The 8583-nt window shown below is 39.1% G+C and overlaps 7 non-coding genes across 7 annotated transcripts; all 7 read right to left on the bottom strand.

The window, feature by feature from the left end:
- Nucleotides 1-226: 226 nt before the first annotated feature.
- Nucleotides 227-345, bottom strand: LOC140026456 (5S ribosomal RNA). The gene has a single exon (XR_011830400.1). It is a non-coding gene; the product is annotated as a 5S ribosomal RNA (ribosomal RNA).
- A 1136-nt stretch (nt 346-1481) lies between these two features.
- On the bottom strand, nt 1482-1600 carry LOC140026445 (5S ribosomal RNA). Its single transcript, XR_011830389.1, has one exon. It is a non-coding gene; the product is annotated as a 5S ribosomal RNA (ribosomal RNA).
- Nucleotides 1601-2725: 1125 nt separating this feature from the next.
- LOC140026434 (5S ribosomal RNA) lies at nt 2726-2844 on the bottom strand. The gene has a single exon (XR_011830378.1). It is a non-coding gene; the product is annotated as a 5S ribosomal RNA (ribosomal RNA).
- Nucleotides 2845-3969: 1125 nt separating this feature from the next.
- Nucleotides 3970-4088, bottom strand: LOC140026423 (5S ribosomal RNA). The gene has a single exon (XR_011830367.1). It is a non-coding gene; the product is annotated as a 5S ribosomal RNA (ribosomal RNA).
- A 1124-nt stretch (nt 4089-5212) lies between these two features.
- On the bottom strand, nt 5213-5331 carry LOC140030297 (5S ribosomal RNA). Its single transcript, XR_011834211.1, has one exon. It is a non-coding gene; the product is annotated as a 5S ribosomal RNA (ribosomal RNA).
- A 1124-nt stretch (nt 5332-6455) lies between these two features.
- On the bottom strand, nt 6456-6574 carry LOC140030296 (5S ribosomal RNA). Its single transcript, XR_011834210.1, has one exon. It is a non-coding gene; the product is annotated as a 5S ribosomal RNA (ribosomal RNA).
- Nucleotides 6575-7699: 1125 nt separating this feature from the next.
- On the bottom strand, nt 7700-7818 carry LOC140026412 (5S ribosomal RNA). The gene has a single exon (XR_011830356.1). It is a non-coding gene; the product is annotated as a 5S ribosomal RNA (ribosomal RNA).
- Between the last annotated feature and the right edge of the window lie 765 nt (nt 7819-8583).

Genomic DNA, 8583 nt, shown 5'->3' with positions numbered 1-8583 from the left:
GTGTCGAAAATTGCCACCCCTAGTTGCGGTGATACATTTGCGCCGACAAATTTGAGCGACGATCCGGGCTTTGATCGAGCCGTACCGTTCCTGATTTGTCTCGCGCCTTCAGATCCTCCTTCACGCTTCGACAAGAAGCAAAATATTAAGCAATCGTTCCGACGGAGCTAAATTACTACAGGATAAAGAACGAATAGGAAATTTGGATTTCGAAACAAAAAAGAGAGGGGTGCAACACGAGGACTTCCCAGGGGGTCACCCATCCTAGTACTACTCTCGCCCAAGCACGCTTAACTTCGGAGTTCTGATGGGATCCGGTGCATTAGTGCTGGTATGATCGCACCCGCCATGTTCCTTTCGCTTTATTCTTTTAAACTACCCCGTCCTGCGAAGCAGTGTGGCTTTTCTAGACCGAAATTCATTTTAAGCGTCAATTCAAGCATTTTCCTCTTATCCTTTTATTTATTTACTTTATATTTTTTTTTTGTTATTGATTTGCACCCTGTTTTTTTCCCTCATCCCGCAACTCTAAATTATCATGAAATCAATCCTTCACGCTTGCAGTTAGGGGTGGCAATTCGGGTCCAAATCAGGTTGGCGGGTCGGGTTCGGGTCAACAGACCCGCCAGAAAATCTGTTGACCCGAACCCCGACCCGCCAACCCGTGACGGGTCAGGTATGCTGACCCGAACCCGAAAATTTCAGGTTTACGGGGCGGCGGGTCGACCCGAAATGACCCGAAACTTAATTTTAATTTATTAATTTATCACTGTAATTTCTGATAAAATCAATTTCTCACAAAACTAATTACATAATCAAGTAATAAAAATTTAAATAAATGATTCCAAATCAAATCTAAAATAAATTAAACACCGTAAAAGTGTTTTATCCCAAGCAAAATATAAAATAAATTAAAACTATACAAAAGTGAAAAATAATATAATATATTATTTGTCCAAGTATAATAATTTCAACTTCACACAAATTAAATAAATTCGTTTAGGATTAAGTAATTAATGCCTTTGAAAAAAAGAATAACTTAGTTTAGTTAGATAAAATTATTTTTATGTTTATTAAATTATTTTTAATTCGTAAACGGGTCATATCGGGTCATATCAGGTCACCACGGGTTGACCCGAAATCGACCGGTTTTTTTTTCGGGTTCATCGGGTCCAACCCGATTCTGACCCGAATTCCCGAAACCTCAACCCAAACCCATTAATTTCGTGTTAGGTTCGTGTCGTGTTTTCAGGTCGTGTCGAAAATTGCCACCCCTAGTTGCGGTGATACATTTGCGCCGACAAATTTGAGCGACGATCCGGGCTTTGATCGAGCCGTACCGTTCCTGATTTGTCTCGCGCCTTCAGATCCTCCTTCACGCTTCGACAAGAAGCAAAATATTAAGCAATCGTTCCGACGGAGCTAAATTACTACAGGATAAAGAACGAATAGGAAATTTGGATTTCGAAACAAAAAAGAGAGGGGTGCAACACGAGGACTTCCCAGGGGGTCACCCATCCTAGTACTACTCTCGCCCAAGCACGCTTAACTTCGGAGTTCTGATGGGATCCGGTGCATTAGTGCTGGTATGATCGCACCCGCCATGTTCCTTTCGCTTTATTCTTTTAAACTACCCCGTCCTGCGAAGCAGTGTGGCTTTTCTAGACCGAAATTCATTTTAAGCGTCAATTCAAGCATTTTCCTCTTATCCTTTTATTTATTTACTTTATATTTTTTTTTGTTATTGATTTGCACCCTGTTTTTTTCCCTCATCCCGCAACTCTAAATTATCATGAAATCAATCCTTCACGCTTGCAGTTAGGGGTGGCAATTCGGGTCCAAATCAGGTTGGCGGGTCGGGTTCGGGTCAACAGACCCGCCAGAAAATCTGTTGACCCGAACCCCGACCCGCCAACCCGTGACGGGTCAGGTATGCTGACCCGAACCCGAAAATTTCAGGTTTACGGGGCGGCGGGTCGACCCGAAATGACCCGAAACTTAATTTTAATTTATTAATTTATCACTGTAATTTCTAATAAAATCAATTTCTCACAAAACTAATTACATAATCAAGTAATAAAAATTTAAATAAATGATTCCAAATCAAATCTAAAATAAATTAAACACCGTAAAAGTGTTTTATCCCAAGCAAAATATAAAATAAATTAAAACAATACAAAAGTGAAAAATAATATAATATATTATTTGTCCAAGTATAATAATTTCAACTTCACACAAATTAAATAAATTCGTTTAGGATTAAGTAATTAATGCCTTTGAAAAAAAGAATAACTTAGTTTAGTTAGATAAAATTATTTTTATTTTTATTAAATTATTTTTAATTCGTAAACGAGTCATATCAGGTCACCACGGGTTGACCCGAAATCGACCGGTTTTCTTTTCGGGTTCATCGGGTCCAACCCGATTCTGACCCGAATTCCCGAAACCTCAACCCAAACCCATTAATTTCGTGTTAGGTTCGTGTCGTGTTTTCAGGTCGTGTCGAAAATTGCCACCCCTAGTTGCGGTGATACATTTGCGCCGACAAATTTGAGCGACGATCCGGGCTTTGATCGAGCCGTACCGTTCCTGATTTGTCTCGCGCCTTCAGATCCTCCTTCACGCTTCGACAAGAAGCAAAATATTAACCAATCGTTCCGACGGAGCTAAATTACTACAGGATAAAGAACGAATAGGAAATTTGGATTTCGAAACAAAAAAGAGAGGGGTGCAACACGAGGACTTCCCAGGGGGTCACCCATCCTAGTACTACTCTCGCCCAAGCACGCTTAACTTCGGAGTTCTGATGGGATCCGGTGCATTAGTGCTGGTATGATCGCACCCGCCATGTTCCTTTCGCTTTATTCTTTTAAACTACCCCGTCCTGCGAAGCAGTGTGGCTTTTCTAGACCGAAATTCATTTTAAGCGTCAATTCAAGCATTTTCCTCTTATCCTTTTATTTATTTACTTTATATTTTTTTTTGTTATTGATTTGCACCCTGTTTTTTTCCCTCATCCCGCAACTCTAAATTATCATGAAATCAATCCTTCACGCTTGCAGTTAGGGGTGGCAATTCGGGTCCAAATCAGGTTGGCGGGTCGGGTTCGGGTCAACAGACCCGCCAGAAAATCTGTTGACCCGAACCCCGACCCGCCAACCCGTGACGGGTCAGGTATGCTGACCCGAACCCGAAAATTTCAGGTTTACGGGGCGGCGGGTCGACCCGAAATGACCCGAAACTTAATTTTAATTTATTAATTTATCACTGTAATTTCTGATAAAATCAATTTCTCACAAAACTAATTACATAATCAAGTAATAAAAATTTAAATAAATGATTCCAAATCAAATCTAAAATAAATTAAACACCGTAAAAGTGTTTTATCCCAAGCAAAATATAAAATAAATTAAAACTATACAAAAGTGAAAAATAATATAATATATTATTTGTCCAAGTATAATAATTTCAACTTCACACAAATTAAATAAATTCGTTTAGGATTAAGTAATTAATGCCTTTGAAAAAAAGAATAACTTAGTTTAGTTAGATAAAATTATTTTTATGTTTATTAAATTATTTTTAATTCGTAAACGAGTCATATCAGGTCACCACGGGTTGACCCGAAATCGACCGGTTTTCTTTTCGGGTTCATCGGGTCCAACCCGATTCTGACCCGAATTCCCGAAACCTCAACCCAAACCCATTAATTTCGTGTTAGGTTCGTGTCGTGTTTTCAGGTCGTGTCGAAAATTGCCACCCCTAGTTGCGGTGATACATTTGCGCCGACAAATTTGAGCGACGATCCGGGCTTTGATCGAGCCGTACCGTTCCTGATTTGTCTCGCGCCTTCAGATCCTCCTTCACGCTTCGACAAGAAGCAAAATATTAAGCAATCGTTCCGACGGAGCTAAATTACTACAGGATAAAGAACGAATAGGAAATTTGGATTTCGAAACAAAAAAGAGAGGGGTGCAACACGAGGACTTCCCAGGGGGTCACCCATCCTAGTACTACTCTCGCCCAAGCACGCTTAACTTCGGAGTTCTGATGGGATCCGGTGCATTAGTGCTGGTATGATCGCACCCGCCATGTTCCTTTCGCTTTATTCTTTTAAACTACCCCGTCCTGCGAAGCAGTGTGGCTTTTCTAGACCGAAATTCATTTTAAGCGTCAATTCAAGCATTTTCCTCTTATCCTTTTATTTATTTACTTTATATTTTTTTTTGTTATTGATTTGCACCCTGTTTTTTTCCCTCATCCCGCAACTCTAAATTATCATGAAATCAATCCTTCACGCTTGCAGTTAGGGGTGGCAATTCGGGTCCAAATCAGGTTGGCGGGTCGGGTTCGGGTCAACAGACCCGCCAGAAAATCTGTTGACCCGAACCCCGACCCGCCAACCCGTGACGGGTCAGGTATGCTGACCCGAACCCGAAAATTTCAGGTTTACGGGGCGGCGGGTCGACCCGAAATGACCCGAAACTTAATTTTAATTTATTAATTTATCACTGTAATTTCTAATAAAATCAATTTCTCACAAAACTAATTACATAATCAAGTAATAAAAATTTAAATAAATGATTCCAAATCAAATCTAAAATAAATTAAACACCGTAAAAGTGTTTTATCCCAAGCAAAATATAAAATAAATTAAAACAATACAAAAGTGAAAAATAATATAATATATTATTTGTCCAAGTATAATAATTTCAACTTCACACAAATTAAATAAATTCGTTTAGGATTAAGTAATTAATGCCTTTGAAAAAAAGAATAACTTAGTTTAGTTAGATAAAATTATTTTTATGTTTATTAAATTATTTTTAATTCGTAAACGGGTCATATCGGGTCATATCAGGTCACCACGGGTTGACCCGAAATCGACCGGTTTTCTTTTCGGGTTCATCGGGTCCAACCCGAATTCCCGAAACCTCAACCCAAACCCATTAATTTCGTGTTAGGTTCGTGTCGTGTTTTCAGGTCGTGTCGAAAATTGCCACCCCTAGTTGCGGTGATACATTTGCGCCGACAAATTTGAGCGACGATCCGGGCTTTGATCGAGCCGTACCGTTCCTGATTTGTCTCGCGCCTTCAGATCCTCCTTCACGCTTCGACAAGAAGCAAAATATTAAGCAATCGTTCCGACGGAGCTAAATTACTACAGGATAAAGAACGAATAGGAAATTTGGATTTCGAAACAAAAAAGAGAGGGGTGCAACACGAGGACTTCCCAGGGGGTCACCCATCCTAGTACTACTCTCGCCCAAGCACGCTTAACTTCGGAGTTCTGATGGGATCCGGTGCATTAATGCTGGTATGATCGCACCCGCCATGTTCCTTTCGCTTTATTCTTTTAAACTACCCCGTCCTGCGAAGCAGTGTGGCTTTTCTAGACCGAAATTCATTTTAAGCGTCAATTCAAGCATTTTCCTCTTATCCTTTTATTTATTTACTTTATATTTTTTTTTGTTATTGATTTGCACCCTGTTTTTTTCCCTCATCCCGCAACTCTAAATTATCATGAAATCAATCTTTCACGCTTGCAGTTAGGGGTGGCAATTCGGGTCCAAATCAGGTTGGCGGGTCGGGTTCGGGTCAACAGACCCGCCAGAAAATCTGTTGACCCGAACCCCGACCCGCCAACCCGTGACGGGTCAGGTATGCTGACCCGAACCCGAAAATTTCAGGTTTACGGGGCGGCGGGTCGACCCGAAATGACCCGAAACTTAATTTTAATTTATTAATTTATCACTGTAATTTCTAATAAAATCAATTTCTCACAAAACTAATTACATAATCAAGTAATAAAAATTTAAATAAATGATTCCAAATCAAATCTAAAATAAATTAAACACCGTAAAAGTGTTTTATCCCAAGCAAAATATAAAATAAATTAAAACAATACAAAAGTGAAAAATAATATAATATATTATTTGTCCAAGTATAATAATTTCAACTTCACACAAATTAAATAAATTCGTTTAGGATTAAGTAATTAATGCCTTTGAAAAAAAGAATAACTTAGTTTAGTTAGATAAAATTATTTTTATGTTTATTAAATTATTTTTAATTCGTAAACAGGTCATATCGGGTCATATCAGGTCACCACGGGTTGACCCGAAATCGACCGGTTTTCTTTTCGGGTTCATCGGGTCCAACCCCAATTCCCGAAACCTCAACCCAAACCCATTAATTTCGTGTTAGGTTCGTGTCGTGTTTTCAGGTCGTGTCGAAAATTGCCACCCCTAGTTGCGGTGATACATTTGCGCCGACAAATTTGAGCGACGATCCGGGCTTTGATCGAGCCGTACCGTTCCTGATTTGTCTCGCGCCTTCAGATCCTCCTTCACGCTTCGACAAGAAGCAAAATATTAAGCAATCGTTCCGACGGAGCTAAATTACTACAGGATAAAGAACGAATAGGAAATTTGGATTTCGAAACAAAAAAGAAAGGGGTGCAACACGAGGACTTCCCAGGGGGTCACCCATCCTAGTACTACTCTCGCCCAAGCACGCTTAACTTCGGAGTTCTGATGGGATCCGGTGCATTAATGCTGGTATGATCGCACCCGCCATGTTCCTTTCGCTTTATTCTTTTAAACTACCCCGTCCTGCGAAGCAGTGTGGCTTTTCTAGACCGAAATTCATTTTAAGCGTCAATTCAAGCATTTTCCTCTTATCCTTTTATTTATTTACTTTATATTTTTTTTTGTTATTGATTTGCACCCTGTTTTTTTCCCTCATCCCGCAACTCTAAATTATCATGAAATCAATCCTTCACGCTTGCAGTTAGGGGTGGCAATTCGGGTCCAAATCAGGTTGGCGGGTCGGGTTCGGGTCAACAGACCCGCCAGAAAATCTGTTGACCCGAACCCCGACCCGCCAACCCGTGACGGGTCAGGTATGCTGACCCGAACCCGAAAATTTCAGGTTTACGGGGCGGCGGGTCGACCCGAAATGACCCGAAACTTAATTTTAATTTATTAATTTATCACTGTAATTTCTGATAAAATCAATTTCTCACAAAACTAATTACATAATCAAGTAATAAAAATTTAAATAAATGATTCCAAATCAAATCTAAAATAAATTAAACACCGTAAAAGTGTTTTATCCCAAGCAAAATATAAAATAAATTAAAACAATACAAAAGTGAAAAATAATATAATATATTATTTGTCCAAGTATAATAATTTCAACTTCACACAAATTAAATAAATTCGTTTAGGATTAAGTAATTAATGCCTTTGAAAAAAAGAATAACTTAGTTTAGTTAGATAAAATTATTTTTATGTTTATTAAATTATTTTTAATTCGTAAACGAGTCATATCAGGTCACCACGGGTTGACCCGAAATCGACCGGTTTTCTTTTCGGGTTCATCGGGTCCAACCCGATTCTGACCCGAATTCCCGAAACCTCAACCCAAACCCATTAATTTCGTGTTAGGTTCGTGTCGTGTTTTCAGGTCGTGTCGAAAATTGCCACCCCTAGTTGCGGTGATACATTTGCGCCGACAAATTTGAGCGACGATCCGGGCTTTGATCGAGCCGTACCGTTCCTGATTTGTCTCGCGCCTTCAGATCCTCCTTCACGCTTCGACAAGAAGCAAAATATTAAGCAATCGTTCCGACGGAGCTAAATTACTACAGGATAAAGAACGAATAGGAAATTTGGATTTCGAAACAAAAAAGAGAGGGGTGCAACACGAGGACTTCCCAGGGGGTCACCCATCCTAGTACTACTCTCGCCCAAGCACGCTTAACTTCGGAGTTCTGATGGGATCCGGTGCATTAGTGCTGGTATGATCGCACCCGCCATGTTCCTTTCGCTTTATTCTTTTAAACTACCCCGTCCTGCGAAGCAGTGTGGCTTTTCTAGACCGAAATTCATTTTAAGCGTCAATTCAAGCATTTTCCTCTTATCCTTTTATTTATTTACTTTATATTTTTTTTTGTTATTGATTTGCACCCTGTTTTTTTCCCTCATCCCGCAACTCTAAATTATCATGAAATCAATCCTTCACGCTTGCAGTTAGGGGTGGCAATTCGGGTCCAAATCAGGTTGGCGGGTCGGGTTCGGGTCAACAGACCCGCCAGAAAATCTGTTGACCCGAACCCCGACCCGCCAACCCGTGACGGGTCAGGTATGCTGACCCGAACCCGAAAATTTCAGGTTTACGGGGCGGCGGGTCGACCCGAAATGACCCGAAACTTAATTTTAATTTATTAATTTATCACTGTAATTTCTGATAAAATCAATTTCTCACAAAACTAATTACATAATCAAGTAATAAAAATTTAAATAAATGATTCCAAATCAAATCTAAAATAAATTAAACACCGTAAAAGTGTTTTATCCCAAGCAAAATATAAAATAAATTAAAACTATACAAAAGTGAAAAATAATATAATATATTATTTGTCCAAGTATAATAATTTCAACTTCACACAAATTAAATAAATTCGTTTAGGATTAAGTAATTAATGCCTTTGAAAAAAAGAATAACTTAGTTTAGTTAGATAAAATTATTTTTATGTTTATTAAATTATTTTTAATTCGTAAACGGGTCATATCGGGT

Source organism: Coffea arabica, chromosome 11e, assembly GCF_036785885.1.
Source record: "Coffea arabica cultivar ET-39 chromosome 11e, Coffea Arabica ET-39 HiFi, whole genome shotgun sequence".
NCBI lineage: Eukaryota > Viridiplantae > Streptophyta > Magnoliopsida > Gentianales > Rubiaceae > Coffea > Coffea arabica.
The sequence above is the reverse complement of the archived record's forward strand: the minus strand, read 5'-3'. Positions and strand labels throughout refer to the sequence as shown.